Below are 20,261 nucleotides of genomic sequence, written 5' to 3'. Positions count from 1 at the left end.
ATTCCCTGCCACGGGCGCAGCAGCAAGAGACCAGATTCTGAGAGCGTTGCTGCAAGTGTGAATGCAGGACAGCTCAGGCCTGGCCTAAAGCAGGCCGCCCTGCTGGTTCCGTGGTGTAACGGTTAGCACTCTGGACTTTGAATCCAGCGATCCGAGTTCGAATCTCGGCGGAACCTCGACTCGTTTCGTCCCGTCCCTTGTTTAAATTGGGACGTGCGAGTGAAATCTGCCTACGGGCCAATTGTAAGAGCCGCCCTTTTCGCACCTTTGAGTCAGATCTCGTCACATTTCTGCCAGAACGGCGAGCGCAGAATGATCCCGATGCCGAGGTGGAGTCTTAAGCTCGTCACTGGTGCCTGCTTTTGCTCTCTCCTGAACCACGGATGTGTTTTCTTCGAAGGACACAGCATTGAGAGACAAGCTGCCGTCAAGCGGTGTTGTTTTTGGAGCTCCTCTCTGCGTTCCCCAGACAGCTGGTGAAAAGGTGACAGCAATTGGAACGAGGCGCATGCTGGAGAGGTGCTCTTTTCTTGAATTTGATTCAACGATTCACACTTTCCCAAACAATTCACAGTAACAGCTGGACATAGAGAAACAGCAATTTTACGAGGGAGAGGAGCAGCAAAGCCAGGCCCCAAGCCTTACCATTCAACCAGTTTTCAGGGAAATCAGGAACCTCAAATCCCAGTTTCAATCACTACAAAACGGTAACAACGACATTTGCACACACAAGACAGTCCAGCGACATAAAAAACAGTGCATACAATACAGACTCCCGGAGAGCCAGGGACACGTGCTCTTGAACACGATCCGTCTGAGATCTCACTTTGCTTAAAAGCATTGCTCAGCGCAGCGCCGTCACAGCCATGGCCGCCGATCAGGGAGACAAACAGCAGCGGCGCTGTTCGAATAGGCAGCTGTAGTGCAGATGCGCGACTTGTCCGACAGCTGTACTGAGCAGGAAGGTAAACTGTGAGGTGCGAAAGCGGAAGCCAAAGTGAAATGCCGGAAAGGCGATTGTCCAGCAGCTTGAAAGTTTGCCAGTGAGAGAGATTAGCGAGCAGTAGCCCGGCTCAGAGTTGCTCATGGCCAACAGCAGCCCCGCTCCCGCTGAGAAACTAGGTTTCGTGGACAGGTTGGCAGATCTGGCACGGCCCGAGCTGCTTCCGAAAACTTCGGCAAAGTGGATTTCGGAGGCGCGGGCCACCGGCCTTACAGGGCAGCAGGCCGTGACAGCGTGGTTGCACTTGAGCAAGACCGAGTGCACGAGCTGCTGGATCAGCAGATCCACAGTTGCCGTCGTGATCCTTGTCATTGCTGTTTCCACGCTTGACGAAGGAGGCAAACATCCTTGAGCAGTGATTCGGCGGCGCTGCCATCTAGGGGTTCCATGGTGTAATGGTGAGCACTCTGGACTCTGAATCCAGCGATCCGAGTTCAAATCTCGGCGGAGCCTTTTCGCTGGCAGCGTGAGCGATCGTCTTTGACAAAACTGCCGGTTTCGCAAATTCTTGCACCCATGATGGATGTGGGCTGGTTTGCGACACTCCCCGGCGTCAAGCGCGCGAGCTACTTTTGCTCTACCCTGTACCACCCAAGTATTCCCTGCCACGGGCGCAGCAGCAAGAGACCAGATTCTGAGAGCGTTGCTGCAAGTGTGAATGCAGGACAGCTCAGGCCTGGCCTAAAGCAGGCCGCCCTGCTGGTTCCGTGGTGTAACGGTTAGCACTCTGGACTTTGAATCCAGCGATCCGAGTTCGAATCTCGGCGGAACCTCGACTCGTTTCGTCCCGTCCCTTGTTTAAATTGGGACGTGCGAGTGAAATCTGCCTACGGGCCAATTGTAAGAGCCGCCCTTTTCGCACCTTTGAGTCAGATCTCGTCACATTTCTGCCAGAACGGCGAGCGCAGAATGATCCCGATGCCGAGGTGGAGTCTTAAGCTCGTCACTGGTGCCTGCTTTTGCTCTCTCCTGAACCACGGATGTGTTTTCTTCGAAGGACACAGCATTGAGAGACAAGCTGCCGTCAAGCGGTGTTGTTTTTGGAGCTCCTCTCTGCGTTCCCCAGACAGCTGGTGAAAAGGTGACAGCAATTGGAACGAGGCGCATGCTGGAGAGGTGCTCTTTTCTTGAATTTGATTCAACGATTCACACTTTCCCAAACAATTCACAGTAACAGCTGGACATAGAGAAACAGCAATTTTACGAGGGAGAGGAGCAGCAAAGCCAGGCCCCAAGCCTTACCATTCAACCAGTTTTCAGGGAAATCAGGAACCTCAAATCCCAGTTTCAATCACTACAAAACGGTAACAACGACATTTGCACACACAAGACAGTCCAGCGACATAAAAAACAGTGCATACAATACAGACTCCCGGAGAGCCAGGGACACGTGCTCTTGAACACGATCCGTCTGAGATCTCACTTTGCTTAAAAGCATTGCTCAGCGCAGCGCCGTCACAGCCATGGCCGCCGATCAGGGAGACAAACAGCAGCGGCGCTGTTCGAATAGGCAGCTGTAGTGCAGATGCGCGACTTGTCCGACAGCTGTACTGAGCAGGAAGGTAAACTGTGAGGTGCGAAAGCGGAAGCCAAAGTGAAATGCCGGAAAGGCGATTGTCCAGCAGCTTGAAAGTTTGCCAGTGAGAGAGATTAGCGAGCAGTAGCCCGGCTCAGAGTTGCTCATGGCCAACAGCAGCCCCGCTCCCGCTGAGAAACTAGGTTTCGTGGACAGGTTGGCAGATCTGGCACGGCCCGAGCTGCTTCCGAAAACTTCGGCAAAGTGGATTTCGGAGGCGCGGGCCACCGGCCTTACAGGGCAGCAGGCCGTGACAGCGTGGTTGCACTTGAGCAAGACCGAGTGCACGAGCTGCTGGATCAGCAGATCCACAGTTGCCGTCGTGATCCTTGTCGTTGCTGTTTCCACGCTTGACGAAGGAGGCAAACATCCTTGAGCAGTGATTCGGCGGCGCTGCCATCTAGGGGTTCCATGGTGTAATGGTGAGCACTCTGGACTCTGAATCCAGCGATCCGAGTTCAAATCTCGGTGGAGCCTTTTCGCTGGCAGCGTGAGCGATCGTCTTTGACAAAACTGCCGGTTTCGCAAATTCTTGCACCCATGATGGATGTGGGCTGGTTTGCGACACTCCCCGGCGTCAAGCGCGCGAGCTACTTTTGCTCTACCCTGTACCACCCAAGTATTCCCTGCCACGGGCGCAGCAGCAAGAGACCAGATTCTGAGAGCGTTGCTGCAAGTGTGAATGCAGGACAGCTCAGGCCTGGCCTAAAGCAGGCCGCCCTGCTGGTTCCGTGGTGTAACGGTTAGCACTCTGGACTTTGAATCCAGCGATCCGAGTTCGAATCTCGGCGGAACCTCGACTCGTTTCGTCCCGTCCCTTGTTTAAATTGGGACGTGCGAGTGAAATCTGCCTACGGGCCAATTGTAAGAGCCGCCCTTTTCGCACCTTTGAGTCAGATCTCGTCACATTTCTGCCAGAACGGCGAGCGCAGAATGATCCCGATGCCGAGGTGGAGTCTTAAGCTCGTCACTGGTGCCTGCTTTTGCTCTCTCCTGAACCACGGATGTGTTTTCTTCGAAGGACACAGCATTGAGAGACAAGCTGCCGTCAAGCGGTGTTGTTTTTGGAGCTCCTCTCTGCGTTCCCCAGACAGCTGGTGAAAAGGTGACAGCAATTGGAACGAGGCGCATGCTGGAGAGGTGCTCTTTTCTTGAATTTGATTCAACGATTCACACTTTCCCAAACAATTCACAGTAACAGCTGGACATAGAGAAACAGCAATTTTACGAGGGAGAGGAGCAGCAAAGCCAGGCCCCAAGCCTTACCATTCAACCAGTTTTCAGGGAAATCAGGAACCTCAAATCCCAGTTTCAATCACTACAAAACGGTAACAACGACATTTGCACACACAAGACAGTCCAGCGACATAAAAAACAGTGCATACAATACAGACTCCCGGAGAGCCAGGGACACGTGCTCTTGAACACGATCCGTCTGAGATCTCACTTTGCTTAAAAGCATTGCTCAGCGCAGCGCCGTCACAGCCATGGCCGCCGATCAGGGAGACAAACAGCAGCGGCGCTGTTCGAATAGGCAGCTGTAGTGCAGATGCGCGACTTGTCCGACAGCTGTACTGAGCAGGAAGGTAAACTGTGAGGTGCGAAAGCGGAAGCCAAAGTGAAATGCCGGAAAGGCGATTGTCCAGCAGCTTGAAAGTTTGCCAGTGAGAGAGATTAGCGAGCAGTAGCCCGGCTCAGAGTTGCTCATGGCCAACAGCAGCCCCGCTCCCGCTGAGAAACTAGGTTTCGTGGACAGGTTGGCAGATCTGGCACGGCCCGAGCTGCTTCCGAAAACTTCGGCAAAGTGGATTTCGGAGGCGCGGGCCACCGGCCTTACAGGGCAGCAGGCCGTGACAGCGTGGTTGCACTTGAGCAAGACCGAGTGCACGAGCTGCTGGATCAGCAGATCCACAGTTGCCGTCGTGATCCTTGTCATTGCTGTTTCCACGCTTGACGAAGGAGGCAAACATCCTTGAGCAGTGATTCGGCGGCGCTGCCATCTAGGGGTTCCATGGTGTAATGGTGAGCACTCTGGACTCTGAATCCAGCGATCCGAGTTCAAATCTCGGCGGAGCCTTTTCGCTGGCAGCGTGAGCGATCGTCTTTGACAAAACTGCCGGTTTCGCAAATTCTTGCACCCATGATGGATGTGGGCTGGTTTGCGACACTCCCCGGCGTCAAGCGCGCGAGCTACTTTTGCTCTACCCTGTACCACCCAAGTATTCCCTGCCACGGGCGCAGCAGCAAGAGACCAGATTCTGAGAGCGTTGCTGCAAGTGTGAATGCAGGACAGCTCAGGCCTGGCCTAAAGCAGGCCGCCCTGCTGGTTCCGTGGTGTAACGGTTAGCACTCTGGACTTTGAATCCAGCGATCTGAGTTCGAATCTTGGCGGAACCTCGACTCGTTTCGTCCCGTCCCTTGTTTAAATTGGGACGTGCGAGTGAAATCTGCCTACGGGCCAATTGTAAGAGCCGCCCTTTTCGCACCTTTGAGTCAGATCTCGTCACATTTCTGCCAGAACGGCGAGCGCAGAATGATCCCGATGCCGAGGTGGAGTCTTAAGCTCGTCACTGGTGCCTGCTTTTGCTCTCTCCTGAACCACGGATGTGTTTTCTTCGAAGGACACAGCATTGAGAGACAAGCTGCCGTCAAGCGGTGTTGTTTTTGGAGCTCCTCTCTGCGTTCCCCAGACAGCTGGTGAAAAGGTGACAGCAATTGGAACGAGGCGCATGCTGGAGAGGTGCTCTTTTCTTGAATTTGATTCAACGATTCACACTTTCCCAAACAATTCACAGTAACAGCTGGACATAGAGAAACAGCAATTTTACGAGGGAGAGGAGCAGCAAAGCCAGGCCCCAAGCCTTACCATTCAACCAGTTTTCAGGGAAATCAGGAACCTCAAATCCCAGTTTCAATCACTACAAAACGGTAACAACGACATTTGCACACACAAGACAGTCCAGCGACATAAAAAACAGTGCATACAATACAGACTCCCGGAGAGCCAGGGACACGTGCTCTTGAACACGATCCGTCTGAGATCTCACTTTGCTTAAAAGCATTGCTCAACGCAACGCCGTCACAGCCATGGCCGCCGATCAGGGAGACAAACAGCAGCGGCGCTGTTCGAATAGGCAGCTGTAGTGCAGATGCGCGACTTGTCCGACAGCTGTACTGAGCAGGAAGGTAAACTGTGAGGTGCGAAAGCGGAAGCCAAAGTGAAATGCCGGAAAGGCGATTGTCCAGCAGCTTGAAAGTTTGCCAGTGAGAGAGATTAGCGAGCAGTAGCCCGGCTCAGAGTTGCTCATGGCCAACAGCAGCCCCGCTCCCGCTGAGAAACTAGGTTTCGTGGACAGGTTGGCAGATCTGGCACGGCCCGAGCTGCTTCCGAAAACTTCGGCAAAGTGGATTTCGGAGGCGCGGGCCACCGGCCTTACAGGGCAGCAGGCCGTGACAGCGTGGTTGCACTTGAGCAAGACCGAGTGCACGAGCTGCTGGATCAGCAGATCCACAGTTGCCGTCGTGATCCTTGTCGTTGCTGTTTCCACGCTTGACGAAGGAGGCAAACATCCTTGAGCAGTGATTCGGCGGTGCTGCCATCTAGGGGTTCCATGGTGTAATGGTGAGCACTCTGGACTCTGAATCCAGCGATCCGAGTTCAAATCTCGGCGGAGCCTTTTCGCTGGCAGCGTGAGCGATCGTCTTTGACAAAACTGCCGGTTTCGCAAATTCTTGCACCCATGATGGATGTGGGCTGGTTTGCGACACTCCCCGGCGTCAAGCGCGCGAGCTACTTTTGCTCTACCCTGTACCACCCAAGTATTCCCTGCCACGGGCGCAGCAGCAAGAGACCAGATTCTGAGAGCGTTGCTGCAAGTGTGAATGCAGGACAGCTCAGGCCTGGCCTAAAGCAGGCCGCCCTGCTGGTTCCGTGGTGTAACGGTTAGCACTCTGGACTTTGAATCCAGCGATCCGAGTTCGAATCTCGGCGGAACCTCGACTCGTTTCGTCCCGTCCCTTGTTTAAATTGGGACGTGCGAGTGAAATCTGCCTACGGGCCAATTGTAAGAGCCGCCCTTTTCGCACCTTTGAGTCAGATCTCGTCACATTTCTGCCAGAACGGCGAGCGCAGAATGATCCCGATGCCGAGGTGGAGTCTTAAGCTCGTCACTGGTGCCTGCTTTTGCTCTCTCCTGAACCACGGATGTGTTTTCTTCGAAGGACACAGCATTGAGAGACAAGCTGCCGTCAAGCGGTGTTGTTTTTGGAGCTCCTCTCTGCGTTCCCCAGACAGCTGGTGAAAAGGTGACAGCAATTGGAACGAGGCGCATGCTGGAGAGGTGCTCTTTTCTTGAATTTGATTCAACGATTCACACTTTCCCAAACAATTCACAGTAACAGCTGGACATAGAGAAACAGCAATTTTACGGGGGAGAGGAGCAGCAAAGCCAGGCCCCAAGCCTTACCATTCAACCAGTTTTCAGGGAAATCAGGAACCTCAAATCCCAGTTTCAATCACTACAAAACGGTAACAACGACATTTGCACACACAAGACAGTCCAGCGACATAAAAAACAGTGCATACAATACAGACTCCCGGAGAGCCAGGGACACGTGCTCTTGAACACGATCCGTCTGAGATCTCACTTTGCTTAAAAGCATTGCTCAGCGCAGCGCCGTCACAGCCATGGCCGCCGATCAGGGAGACAAACAGCAGCGGCGCTGTTCGAATAGGCAGCTGTAGTGCAGATGCGCGACTTGTCCGACAGCTGTACTGAGCAGGAAGGTAAACTGTGAGGTGCGAAAGCGGAAGCCAAAGTGAAATGCCGGAAAGGCGATTGTCCAGCAGCTTGAAAGTTTGCCAGTGAGAGAGATTAGCGAGCAGTAGCCCGGCTCAGAGTTGCTCATGGCCAACAGCAGCCCCGCTCCCGCTGAGAAACTAGGTTTCGTGGACAGGTTGGCAGATCTGGCACGGCCCGAGCTGCTTCCGAAAACTTCGGCAAAGTGGATTTCGGAGGCGCGGGCCACCGGCCTTACAGGGCAGCAGGCCGTGACAGCGTGGTTGCACTTGAGCAAGACCGAGTGCACGAGCTGCTGGATCAGCAGATCCACAGTTGCCGTCGTGATCCTTGTCGTTGCTGTTTCCACGCTTGACGAAGGAGGCAAACATCCTTGAGCAGTGATTCGGCGGCGCTGCCATCTAGGGGTTCCATGGTGTAATGGTGAGCACTCTGGACTCTGAATCCAGCGATCCGAGTTCAAATCTCGGTGGAGACTTTTCGCTGGCAGCGTGAGCGATCGTCTTTGACAAAACTGCCGGTTTCGCAAATTCTTGCACCCATGATGGATGTGGGCTGGTTTGCGACACTCCCCGGCGTCAAGCGCGCGAGCTACTTTTGCTCTACCCTGTACCACCCAAGTATTCCCTGCCACGGGCGCAGCAGCAAGAGACCAGATTCTGAGAGCGTTGCTGCAAGTGTGAATGCAGGACAGCTCAGGCCTGGCCTAAAGCAGGCCGCCCTGCTGGTTCCGTGGTGTAACGGTTAGCACTCTGGACTTTGAATCCAGCGATCCGAGTTCGAATCTCGGCGGAACCTCGACTCGTTTCGTCCCGTCCCTTGTTTAAATTGGGACGTGCGAGTGAAATCTGCCTACGGGCCAATTGTAAGAGCCGCCCTTTTCGCACCTTTGAGTCAGATCTCGTCACATTTCTGCCAGAACGGCGAGCGCAGAATGATCCCGATGCCGAGGTGGAGTCTTAAGCTCGTCACTGGTGCCTGCTTTTGCTCTCTCCTGAACCACGGATGTGTTTTCTTCGAAGGACACAGCATTGAGAGACAAGCTGCCGTCAAGCGGTGTTGTTTTTGGAGCTCCTCTCTGCGTTCCCCAGACAGCTGGTGAAAAGGTGACAGCAATTGGAACGAGGCGCATGCTGGAGAGGTGCTCTTTTCTTGAATTTGATTCAACGATTCACACTTTCCCAAACAATTCACAGTAACAGCTGGACATAGAGAAACAGCAATTTTACGGGGGAGAGGAGCAGCAAAGCCAGGCCCCAAGCCTTACCATTCAACCAGTTTTCAGGGAAATCAGGAACCTCAAATCCCAGTTTCAATCACTACAAAACGGTAACAACGACATTTGCACACACAAGACAGTCCAGCGACATAAAAAACAGTGCATACAATACAGACTCCCGGAGAGCCAGGGACACGTGCTCTTGAACACGATCCGTCTGAGATCTCACTTTGCTTAAAAGCATTGCTCAGCGCAGCGCCGTCACAGCCATGGCCGCCGATCAGGGAGACAAACAGCAGCGGCGCTGTTCGAATAGGCAGCTGTAGTGCAGATGCGCGACTTGTCCGACAGCTGTACTGAGCAGGAAGGTAAACTGTGAGGTGCGAAAGCGGAAGCCAAAGTGAAATGCCGGAAAGGCGATTGTCCAGCAGCTTGAAAGTTTGCCAGTGAGAGAGATTAGCGAGCAGTAGCCCGGCTCAGAGTTGCTCATGGCCAACAGCAGCCCTGCTCCCGCTGAGAAACTAGGTTTCGTGGACATGTTGGCATATCCGGCATGGCCCGAGCTGCTTCCGAAAACTTCGGCAAAGTGGATTTCGGAGGCGCGGGCCACCGGCCTTACAGGGCAGCAGGCCGAGACAGCGTGGTTGCACTTGAGCAAGACCGAGTGCACAAGCTGCTGGATCAGCAGATCCACAGTTGCCGTCGTGATCCTTGTCGTTGCTGTTTCCACGCTTGACGAAGGAGGCAAACCCCCTTGAGCAGTGATTCTGTACTATCGTCAAGCGGTGTTGTGTTTGGTGCTCCTCTCTGTGTTCCACACACAGCTGGCAAAAAGGTGACAGGAATTGGAATGAGACACATGCTGGACAGGTGCTCTTAAACACAATCGTCTGAGATCTCACTTTTCTTAAAAGCATTGCTCGTTTCATTGCTGACATAGTAATGGCCACTCATAGGAAAGGTAGAAGACGGAATGAAGTCCGAGTAGGAGAAGCTTGGATGTCTGGCTGGTTTTGAATTGTTTAATTTATTTTGAACCTTAATCCGGGATTTCATCGGTGTAACATTGTGGAAGGGGATGGTAAAATATAGCTTAGATGAAGGAATTGTAAATAGGTATTCATTAATTATTCACTGTTAATCGTTAAGTAATAATGTTGTTAATTTTTTTCTTTAAATCATTCTTGGCCTCTCAATGTTTCACAAATTACTGCACAGTTTACAATTTTTTTCTGTGTTGCTGGTTGAAGTTAAGCAGGTGTGTTTTCCCCTTGTAACAGCTTGGGGGCTCATCTGGGATTTGCATTGGTTCAGACCTATGTGAATAGATTTTGGGATACAAAAAGTCCCATCAGATTTAATAGGTTAGTATCCTAGATCTTTAAATAAAATGTAGGTGGGGCAATTTGTTTAATTTCACTAAGTTGTGGTTGATTAAATTGGAAATGAGAGAAATAGCTCTTCGACTTGCTAAAGAGGTTCTAGGATTTGAAGGTAATTCTCAAATTTGCTAAGAAAGTTTCGAAGTAAAAAGGCCATACCTTTCGAATTAGCAAATAAGTTAGATTTCAGTGGGAATTACTCAAACACTTAGGTGTGTCAGAAAAACAGACAAGTTCAGTAAGAGGTAGAAAAACTCAAATTCTAATTGAGGAAAATGGAATTAGAAGATAAACAAAGAGAGAGACAGAAAGAGAAAGTGAGAGAGAAGGTTCTTGGCTGAGCAAAGAGAGAGAAGAAAGGGAGAGAGAAAGAGACGGGAGAGGGAGGTAAAAGAAAGAGAGAATGTTCTTAGCTGAGCAAAAAGAGAGAATTTGAACTTGAGAAGTTGCGACTTAGTCAGCAATGTCAAGGCAACAGGATGAAGATTTAAAGAGAAGGAAGTGATACATACGAAACTCTGCCACATTTTGATGAGAAATATATTGAAGTCTTCTTTGTTTCATTTGAAAAATTAGCTGGGCAGATGGAGTGGTTTGAGGATTTATGGGCAATGCTAGTTCAGACTAAACTGGCAGTCAGAGGTAGTGAGGTATTTGCCACACTGCCCAGATGAGGGGGTCAAGAGATTCTGAAGAGGTTAAACAGGCTATTTTAAGTGCTTATGAATTGGTACCAGAAGCATACAGAGAGCAGTTCAGAAACACAAAGAAGGAACCAGGTCAAACTTATGTTGAGTTCAAAAGAATTAAACATAGTCATTTTGATTGATGGATGCATGCTTTGAAAATAGATAAGACTATTGAAGCGCTATGAGAGATTATTCTGCTGGAGGACTTTAAAAACTCACTTCGCGAGATGGTAAGAATTCATGTGGAGGAACAGAAATTTCAGGAATCAGAAGGGCAGCAGAATTAGCAGATGAATACACAGATGAATTCCCTCTAGTGTGGAAACAGGCCATTTGGTCCAACCCTCTGAAGAGCAACCCACCCAGACCCATTTCCCCACATTTACCCCGCACTCCTGCACCTGACACTATGCGCAATTTATCTTGGCCAATTCACCCTGACCTACATATCTTTGTACGATGAGAGGAAACCGGAGCACCTGGAGGAAACCCATGCAGACATGGACAGAACGTGCAAATTCCAGACAGTCGCCCCGAGTCTAGAATCAAAGCTGCGTCCCTGGTGCTCAGTGCTAACCACTGAGCCACCGTGCCACCCTATTGGTACATAGGACATGCTTCCGGCCAGAATATCACCCTGTGAGGGATAGAAGTTGGCAGAAGGGGAGATCTTACACTACGAAACCAAGAGTAGAGTGCACCAGTAAGAATTTACCACAGGATAAAAAGGAAGCCCAAGAAGGTGGAAAGGAGGCGAAAGGCCTCAGGAGTTTTCACTGTAATGGAATGGGAACAAAAAAAAATTACAGTGCTGGTGGTTTTAGAAGGGCACTGTGGGAAAAGATGTGGTAAAAGAAGCTAAATGAGTGGCATTAGTGAAGGTAGGAAAGGAGACTCCCAAGAAGAGCTGAGGAGCTTCAGGACAGTTCACAGCATAGGCAGGGGCTGGGTATGGGGTCAATACATGGTCTTTACAAAGAATTCACATCTGTGGGTAAAGTTTACTCAGAAAGAACAGGGGAGAAGGACAAGAACTTAAAATTTTGAGAGATACAGGATCTAACCAGACACTGATAGTAAAGGATGAGAGAATATGCACTCTTTTTGATCTGTTAGCTGAAGGTGTGATCCTTTGTGGGATAGATGGGCAGAAATTTAGCGTTTCCCTATGTAAGATCATGTTGGAGTGCCAACTCAAGCCTGAGTAAGTTACAGTGGGAGTGATTGACAGAGTGGCAGTTCCAGGAATTCATTTTGTTCTTGGGAATGATTTGGCAGGATCCAAGGTAGGAGTGACACCCCTTATTGTGGAGAAGCCCAAGGGAGACCAAGAAACTGAGGAATTGAAGCAGAAATATCCTGGTATTTTCCCAGACAGTGTAGTAACCAGATCCCACTGTCATGAAGTGAAAACTAAAGAGAAAGGTGAAGGAGTTGAGGTTCAGTTGGTGCATGTCCTGTTTGGCATAATAGTGCAAGAAAAACCTGAACAGACTGAGGGTCAGACAGAAATGTTTAGTCCTGAAAGGCCAAGAGACTTGCAACAGCAAGACAAGTTGACAGAAGATATATATGTGGATGCGTAGTCTGAAAAGGAGGCAGAGAATATTCCAGAGCGTTATTATCTGAAAGATAGAATCCTCAGATGGAAATGGAGACTACGGCAAGTTAGTGCAAAGGAGAATTAGGCCAAAGTGCACCTGATTGTGACTGTGTAGTATACAGACAGGAGGTGTTACAGGTAGCGTTACCTATAGGAGGTTACGTCGGAGTACAAAAGACTCAGGCTAGGGAACAAAAACATTTTTATTGGCCTGGAATGCACAAGGATGTGGTTAACTTTTGCCCTACGATTCATACATGCCAAATTGTAGGTAAGCCACAGGCGGTAATAAAACCAGCACCTTTGTTTCCAATTTCTGTATGAGAAGAACCTTTCACACGAGTTATCATTGACTGTGTGGGTCCCTTCCTGAGAATTAAAAGAGGGAACCAGTACTTGTTAACCATAATGGATGTGTCTACCAGATCTCCGGAGGCAATTCCATTACAGAGCATCAAGCTCTGGGTGGTAGAGGAGTTGGTAGATTTCTTCACTTGGTATGGGCTACCCAGAGAGATTCAGTCAGACCAAGAGTCAAGTTTTCCTGCTAGGCTGTTCAAGGAGGTTATGAATAGCTAAGATATATAGTACTTTAAATCCAGTCCGTGTCATCCTGAATCCCAGGGAGCTTTAAAAAGGTGGCATCAGACCCGGAAGACCATGTTAAGAGTGTACTGTCAGGATTACCCTAATGATTGGGATGAAGGTATCCCATTCGTATTGTTTGCCATTAGAGATGTCCAAATGAACCTACTCACTTCACTCCTTTTGTGTTTATATTCGGTCATGAAGTGAGAGACTCTTTGAAATTAATTAAAGAGAAATTGACAGGACCAAAGTTGGAGATTTCACACTTAGATTACTAAGTATTGGAGGTGAGGGAGAGACTAAATCGAGTAGGTGAGTTGGCTACAGAGCACCTAAAGAAGGCACGGCGTAGAATGAAGCAGGTGGCGGATTAAAAACTCTTAGAGACTCGGACATTTTCCCGAGGGGATGATATTTAGTACTGTTACCAATGATAGGTGTTCCCTTCAAGCCAGGTTTAGTGGTCCAGATCAAATTGAGAAACTTGACCTATGTCGTAAGCATGTGAGATAGGAAAAAAAGGAATTGGGTATGTCATGTGAACCTCTTGAAACCATATTATCCTAGACAGAAAGAATTGGAGAAACATTGTTAGTTACTGCCCTGCAGAGTGAGGAACCAAATCCAGATGGCGTGGATTTTGATGTGCTTCAAAATAGATTAAAAAATGAAGAAGTCCTTGAGGAATTGGATAGGTTAGTAAGGATCTGTCTCAGGAACATAGAACACACTTCAAAGATTTGTTACTGCAGTATAAGGACATATGTAAGAAATCGATGGAGAGGACTAATACTGTTGTACATGAAGTAGACATAGGGAATACTGCTCCGATAAAACAACACCCCTAATCCTCTCAAAGCCAGACAGGCCCAGATGGAGGTGGAGGCCATGCTCGATGAGGACATCATCAAACCAAGCCAGAGCAAGTAGAGTTTGCTGATTGTCTTAACGATTCTCCATGGATTATCCGAAGATCAACGCCGTTACAAAATCGGACTCATGGACAATTCCTAGATTGGAGGACTGTATCGAAAAAGTCGGACAAGCCAGTTACCTCACCAAGTTGGGACTTAATGTGTGGTTACTGGCAGGTACCTTTATCAGAGATGGCAAAAGAAATTTCTGCATTTATAACCCCAAATGAGCTATATCAGTTTAAAGTAATGCCCTATGGAATGAAGAACACACCCGGCACATTCCAAAGACTCCTGAACAGAGTTGTGGCTGGGTTAACAAACTGTGCAGTCTGTTTGGACTATGTAACAATATTTAGTGAATCCTGGAATGATCACATGGTACAGGTGGCAGAGCTCTTTGAACAATTACGAGAAGCAAAACGGGTGATAAACTTAAATAAAACTGAACTCACTAAAACAGAGGTGATGTCCTTGGGACATAACATGTCATGGAAGGTTGACTCCATGGAACACAAAGACGAAAACAATCAAGGAATTTCCACAACCAACCTCGAAGAAAGAGGTGCTCCGATTTTTAGGACTCAGCGGATTCTATCAGAAGTTTGTTCCAAATTTCAGCAGTGTAGTGGCATCATTAACCGATTTGCTGAAGAAGAACACAAAGTTTTGGTGGACAGAACAATGCCAGGAGGCATCCAACCATTTGAAAGCAGTCTTAATGCACCAAACCAGTTTTAGCTACATCAAACTTTTCAAAACCTTTTAAAGTCACCATCGATGCTAGTGATTTAGGAGTTGGAGTTGTACTCCTCCAGGAAGATGAGGATGGGATTAAACTGCCAGTTGGTTACTTTTCGAAGAAGATCAATATCCACCAGAGGAAATATTCCACAATCCAAAAAGAATTATTGAGTTCGGTACAGACCTTACAACATTTTAATGTGTATGTCATGAACAATGTACCTGAGATGGTGGTGGACATGGATCATGGCACGGTGGCTCAGTGGTGAGCACTGCTGCCTCACAGCACCAGGGACCTCGGTTTGATTCCCACTTGTGTAGAGTTTGCACATTCTCCCCATGTCTGCATGGGTTTCCTCTGGGTGCTCTGGTTTCCTCCCACAAGCCAAAGATGTGCAGGTCAGGTGAATTGGCCATGCTAAATTGCCCACAGTGTTAGGTGTGTTAGTCAGGGGTGAATATAGGGTAGGGGAACATGTTTGGGTGGGTTACTCTTCAGAGGGGCAGTGTGGACTTGTTGGGCCGAAGGGTCTGTTTCCATACTATAGAGAATCTAATCATAATCTGCTTACATTCTTAGAACGCTTTAAAGACAAGAATATGAGACTATTTTATTGCAGTCTTACGTTACAGACTTTTAATTTAAAAATCATACATGTTGCAGGTCATAAGAATGTAATCGAGGTGCATTATCGCGGATTTAACTGATAAAGTTCAGATGAGATTTGAATTTATTTAATGTTATGATATGGAAGGAAGCTAAGGTGAACTTATATTAAAGTTATCTGTATGTTAGGGTAATGTGTAAATAAAAAGAAGAAAAAAATGAAGCCATCTTTTCATTATGATGATTCATTTTTTCTTAAGGGGGGAGGTGGTATGAAGATGTGGGTGTACTGTACGTTTAAGAAAGTTATTAGCTAGTAGAACTTCTTGACAGCACCAAATGTTCTGAAAACAAAAGATAATGTTACTCTTTGGTCAAACAATTCGATTTGCTGGTTGCTTAAAGATAAAACAAAATTCGCATTCGACCAATCTGTTTAAATTATACCCCAAAATACCAACCTCCAATCAAGTTGGAATTGAGTATATTGACAATCTTAAAAGCCAATGACACAATTCAATGCTTTGGGGGTATACATTGAACAGTTGAACAGTTGAGAGGAAAACTGCCAAGCCACCAGTATGTAGAGACTGCCAAAGAATAGCTCTCATAAGGTACCTTGATCGATCAGTGACCTGTGAAACAGAAATCCCTAAGAAGAAGAAAGAGAAGACCAAGGAAGAGAAGATGTGACATCTGAAAGCTTGAATTTTTGGTAAACCTTAGTTGGGGGGTTTTATCAGACTAGCATTATTGAAGGGGAAGGTAAAAGATAGGTTAGACAAAGGAGTTGTAAATATTGAATTGAATTTCTTGTCAGGATTCTGAAAGGGGAGTGTGAGCAACCAGAAATCGTGGTACACAATGGCATCAATTATATAGCCAGGAAAGGGAATGAGGTTCTGAAAAGTGACTACAGAGAGCAAGGATGGAAGCTGAAGAGCAGGACGAGTAGAGTAGTGCTCTCAGGTTTGCTACCAGTGCCACGAGATAGTGAGGTGAGGAACAGTCAGCGAGCGCAACTTAACAGATGGCTGCGAGGCTGGTGCAAGAGGGAGGGCTTCAGATACTTTGACCATTGGGATGCCTCCTGGGGAAGGTGGGACCTGTACATGAAGGACAGGTTGCACCTGATCTGGAGGGGCACAAACGTCCTGGGTGGGAGATTTGCTTGTGTGCTCGGGAGGGTTTAAACTAATTTGGCAGGTGGGGGGGGAACTAGAGCTACACATCTGAGAGGGGGGTAGTTCTGGACGGGGCAGTGACTGGGGGTAGTGAATCTATCAGGAAGGTTTTTCATGTGATGAAACAAAGGGATTGCTTAAATTGTGTGTGCTTTAACGCAAGGAGTGTCAGAAATAAGAGTGATTAACTTACAACATAAATCAGTACTTGGGGCTATGCTGTTGTGGCCATAATGGATACGTGGGTTTCACAGGGGCAGAACGGTTGCTAGATGTTCCAGGATTTAGAACTTTTAAAAAGAACAGGGAGGGTGGGAAAAAGAGGAGGGGGTGTAGCATTGCTAATTAGAGAGTGCATCACAGCTACAGAAACAAAGGTTGTTGAGGAAGGTTTGTCTACTGAGTCAGTATGGGTGGATGTTAGGAACAGCAAGGGAGCAGCCACCTCATTGGGGGTTTTCTACAGACCTCCCCGATAGCAGTGGGGAAATCAAAGAACTCATAGGCTGGCGGATTTTGGAAAAATGCAGATGTAGTAGGATTGCTGTTATGGGTGACTTCAACTTTCCCAATATTGACTGGAACCTCCTTAATACAAATGGTTTGGATGGAGCTGTTTTTGTCAGGTGTGTTCAGGAGGGTGTTGTTACTCAGTATGGAGACAGGCCGATGCGGGGAGAGGCCATTTTGTATTTGGTGAGCAAGGACAGGTGTCAGATCTCATGGTGGGAGACATTTTGGTGACAGTGACCATAACTGCCTCACATTTACCCATGGAGAGTGAAAGGAGCAGTTACCATGGGAAAATATTTAATTGGGGAAAAGGAAATTATGACACTATCAGACAGGAGTTGGAAAGTACAGATTGGGAGCAATTTCCCCACAGAGAGGGCACAACAGACTTGTGGAGATTGTTTGAGGAACAGTTGTTGCGTGTGATGCATAAATTTGTTCCTCTGAGACAGGCAAGAAGGGGTAAGATTAAGGAGCCTTGGATAATGAGAACAGAGGAGCTTCTCATCAAAAGGAAGAAGGCAGCTTACATAAGGTGCAGGAAGCAAGGATTCCACCCTTGCTTTCAAGAATTACAGACTTGCTAGAAAGGAGCACAGAAATGGACTGAGAAGGGGGCATGAAAAAGGCTTGGTGGGAAGGATTAGGGAGAATTCAAAGGCATCTTACTCAGACATGAGGAATAAGAGAATGATTAGGAAGAAGGTAGGGCCGGTCAGGGATAACACAGGGAACTTGTGCATGGAGTCTAAGCAGATTAGTGGGTGGCACAGTGGTTAGCACTGCTGCCTCACAGCACCTGAGACCCAGGTTCAATTCCTGACTCAGGTGACAGACTGTGTGGAGTTTGCATGTTCTCCTTGTGGGTTTCCTCCCACAGTCCAAAGATGTGTGGGCCATGCAAAATTGCCCGTAGTGTTAGGTTAGGGGTATGGGTGGGTTGCGCTTCGGCAGGTCGGTGTGGACTTGTTGGGCCGAAGGGCCTGTTTCCACACGGTAAGTAATCTAATCTAAAAAGATAAGGGGGGGACCCTAAATGAGTTTTTTGTTTCGGTTTTCACTAAGGAAAGGGACCTTGTTGTGAATGAGAACTTTGAGGAGCTGGGGAATAGGTTTGAACAGATCAAGATTGAAGAAGTTATGTGCTGGAAACTTTGGCAAATATTAAGATCCAGGCCAGACCAGGTTTATCCTCGGTTGCTCCGGGAAGCGAGAAAGGAGGTTGCTAAGCTGCTGGCTTTGCTTCCTCTCTCCTCAGAAGTCATACCAGAGGATTGGAGGGAGGTGAATGTTGTTCCACTTTTCAAGACGGGTAATAGGAAAATTTCTGGCAATTACAGACCAGTCAGTCTTACCTCTGTGGTTAGCAAAGTTTTGAAAGAATTCTGAGGGATAGGATTTATGAGTATTTGGAAAAGCATAGCGTGATTAAAGGCAGTCAGCGTGGCTTTGTGAGGGGCAGGTCAGGCCTCACAAACCTTATAGCATTTTTTGAGGAGGTGACGTGACAGTTTGACAAAGGTCAGGAGTGGATGTTGTGTAAATGGACTACAGCAAGGCATTTGATAAGGTTCCCCATGGTAGGCTCATTCATAAAGTCAGGAGGTATGGGATACATGGAGATTTGGCTATCTGGATTCAGAATTGATTGGTTGACAGAAGGCAGAGAGTGGTTGTAGATGGAAAGTATTCTGCCTGGAGGTCAGTGGCGATTGGTGTCCCACAGGGCTCTGTTCTTGCACCTCTCCTCTTTGTAGTTTTTATAAATGACTTGGTTGAGGAGGTTGAGTGGTGGGTTAGTAAATTTGCCAATGACATAAAGTTTGGAGGTACCGCTGATAGAATAGAGGCCTACTGCAGACTGTAGCGCGACATGGACAGGATGCAGAACAGGGCTGAGAAATGGCAGATGGAGTTGAACCTAGATAAATGAGAAGTGATACATTTGGAAGGTCGAACTTGAATGCTGAATATAGGATTAAAGACAAGATTCATGGCAGTGTGATGGAACAGCAGGATCTTGGTGTTCAAGTGCACAGACCCCTCAAATTTGCCTGCCAAGTGGATAGTGTTGTTAAGAAAGCATATGGTGTTTTGGCTTTCATTAACGGGGGATTAAGAGCCGCAAGGTTTTGCTGCAGCTCTACAAAACCCTGGTCAGACCACACTTGGAATATTGTGTCCAGTTCTGGTCGCCCTATTATAGGAAAGATATGGAGGCTTTGGAGATGGTGCAAAGAAGGTTTACTAGGATGCTGCCTGGACTGGAAGGCTTATCTTATAAAGAAAGTTTGACTAACCTCACAGTGCCAGAGACCCGGGTTCACTTCCTGCCTCAGGCAACTGTCTGTGTAGAGTTTGCACATTCTACCCCATGTCTGCGTGGGTGTTCCGGTTTCCACCCACAATCTAAAAATGTGCAGGTTAGGTGAATAGGCCATGCTAAATTGCCTGTAGTGTTAGGTGAAGAGGTAAATGTAGGGGAATGAGTCTGGCTGGGTTTCTCTTCGGAGGGTCGGTGTGGACTTGTTGGGCCGAAGGGTCTGTTTCCACACTGTAAGCAATCTAATCAAAGCTCAGACTTTTCTCTGTGGAGAGATGGAGAAAGAGAGGTGATCTGAGCGAGGTATACAATGCAATGAGAGGCATGGATAGAGTCGATAGTCAGAGACCTTTCCCCAGAGCAGGCTTGATTCGCATGAGGGGTCATAGTTTTAAGATATTAGGAGGAAGGTACAGGGGAGACGTCAGAGGTATGTTCTTTACAAAGAGTTGTGAACGCACAGAAAGTGCTGTCAGCGGTGGGGATGGAAGCAGAGTCATTAGGGACATTTAAGCGACTGCTGGACATGCACAGGGATAGCAGTGAGTTGAGGGATGCGTAGATTAGATTATTTTATTTTAGGTTAGGAATAATCCTTGGCACAACATCGTTGACCGAAGGGCCTGTTCTGTGCTGTACTCTTCTATGTTCTATTAAGCTCTTTACCTGTGGCTGCTTTTGTTCTCGCCTGAACCACGGATGTGTTTCCATCAAAGGACACACTCTGAGACACAAATTGTGGCAAAAATACTTGTTGGATTTGACCATTGGGATTCTGAGATGTCTCAAACCAACAAATTTTCCCTTCTATCTCTTTTCTCTGAAACCCATCTCATCACAGTGCATGAGGTAGAAATGCACTGGAATTCCATTTCATTGCAAATAAAGCAGTCCTACCTTCTCAAACTCTCCCCTCACCAGAGGTATGGGGACCCTTAGGTAATCCACCACCGGTCAGCTCCCGCTGCTTCATGAGAGAGCCTTCCTTTGATCCTCTGCATCTATGGTGTATTTAGCATCATTTAAACACTGATATTAACACCAGAGCTGGTGGATTTTATTACCATTACCTTTTTGATTTCAGTGGCTGGGTTGACAACCATAAGAATATTGAGAC

General features: G+C 48.1%; 11 non-coding genes across 11 annotated transcripts; all 11 read left to right on the top strand.

The window, feature by feature from the left end:
* Positions 1 to 104: 104 nt before the first annotated feature.
* On the top strand, positions 105 to 176 carry trnaq-uug (transfer RNA glutamine (anticodon UUG)). The gene has a single exon. It is a non-coding gene; the product is annotated as a tRNA-Gln (tRNA).
* Positions 177 to 1,384: 1,208 nt separating this feature from the next.
* trnaq-cug (transfer RNA glutamine (anticodon CUG)) lies at positions 1,385 to 1,456 on the top strand. The gene has a single exon. It is a non-coding gene; the product is annotated as a tRNA-Gln (tRNA).
* A 248-nt stretch (positions 1,457 to 1,704) lies between these two features.
* trnaq-uug (transfer RNA glutamine (anticodon UUG)) lies at positions 1,705 to 1,776 on the top strand. Its single transcript has one exon. It is a non-coding gene; the product is annotated as a tRNA-Gln (tRNA).
* A 1,208-nt stretch (positions 1,777 to 2,984) lies between these two features.
* trnaq-cug (transfer RNA glutamine (anticodon CUG)) lies at positions 2,985 to 3,056 on the top strand. Its single transcript has one exon. It is a non-coding gene; the product is annotated as a tRNA-Gln (tRNA).
* Positions 3,057 to 3,304: 248 nt separating this feature from the next.
* On the top strand, positions 3,305 to 3,376 carry trnaq-uug (transfer RNA glutamine (anticodon UUG)). The gene has a single exon. It is a non-coding gene; the product is annotated as a tRNA-Gln (tRNA).
* Positions 3,377 to 4,584: 1,208 nt separating this feature from the next.
* On the top strand, positions 4,585 to 4,656 carry trnaq-cug (transfer RNA glutamine (anticodon CUG)). Its single transcript has one exon. It is a non-coding gene; the product is annotated as a tRNA-Gln (tRNA).
* A 248-nt stretch (positions 4,657 to 4,904) lies between these two features.
* Positions 4,905 to 4,976, top strand: trnaq-uug (transfer RNA glutamine (anticodon UUG)). Its single transcript has one exon. It is a non-coding gene; the product is annotated as a tRNA-Gln (tRNA).
* A 1,208-nt stretch (positions 4,977 to 6,184) lies between these two features.
* On the top strand, positions 6,185 to 6,256 carry trnaq-cug (transfer RNA glutamine (anticodon CUG)). The gene has a single exon. It is a non-coding gene; the product is annotated as a tRNA-Gln (tRNA).
* A 248-nt stretch (positions 6,257 to 6,504) lies between these two features.
* On the top strand, positions 6,505 to 6,576 carry trnaq-uug (transfer RNA glutamine (anticodon UUG)). The gene has a single exon. It is a non-coding gene; the product is annotated as a tRNA-Gln (tRNA).
* A 1,208-nt stretch (positions 6,577 to 7,784) lies between these two features.
* Positions 7,785 to 7,856, top strand: trnaq-cug (transfer RNA glutamine (anticodon CUG)). Its single transcript has one exon. It is a non-coding gene; the product is annotated as a tRNA-Gln (tRNA).
* Positions 7,857 to 8,104: 248 nt separating this feature from the next.
* Positions 8,105 to 8,176, top strand: trnaq-uug (transfer RNA glutamine (anticodon UUG)). The gene has a single exon. It is a non-coding gene; the product is annotated as a tRNA-Gln (tRNA).
* The last annotated feature ends 12,085 nt before the right edge of the window (positions 8,177 to 20,261 follow it).

Source organism: Hemiscyllium ocellatum, chromosome 44, assembly GCF_020745735.1.
Source record: "Hemiscyllium ocellatum isolate sHemOce1 chromosome 44, sHemOce1.pat.X.cur, whole genome shotgun sequence".
Lineage (NCBI taxonomy): Eukaryota > Metazoa > Chordata > Chondrichthyes > Orectolobiformes > Hemiscylliidae > Hemiscyllium > Hemiscyllium ocellatum.
Note: the sequence above shows the minus strand (reverse complement) of the source record. Positions and strands in the feature narration are given on the sequence as shown.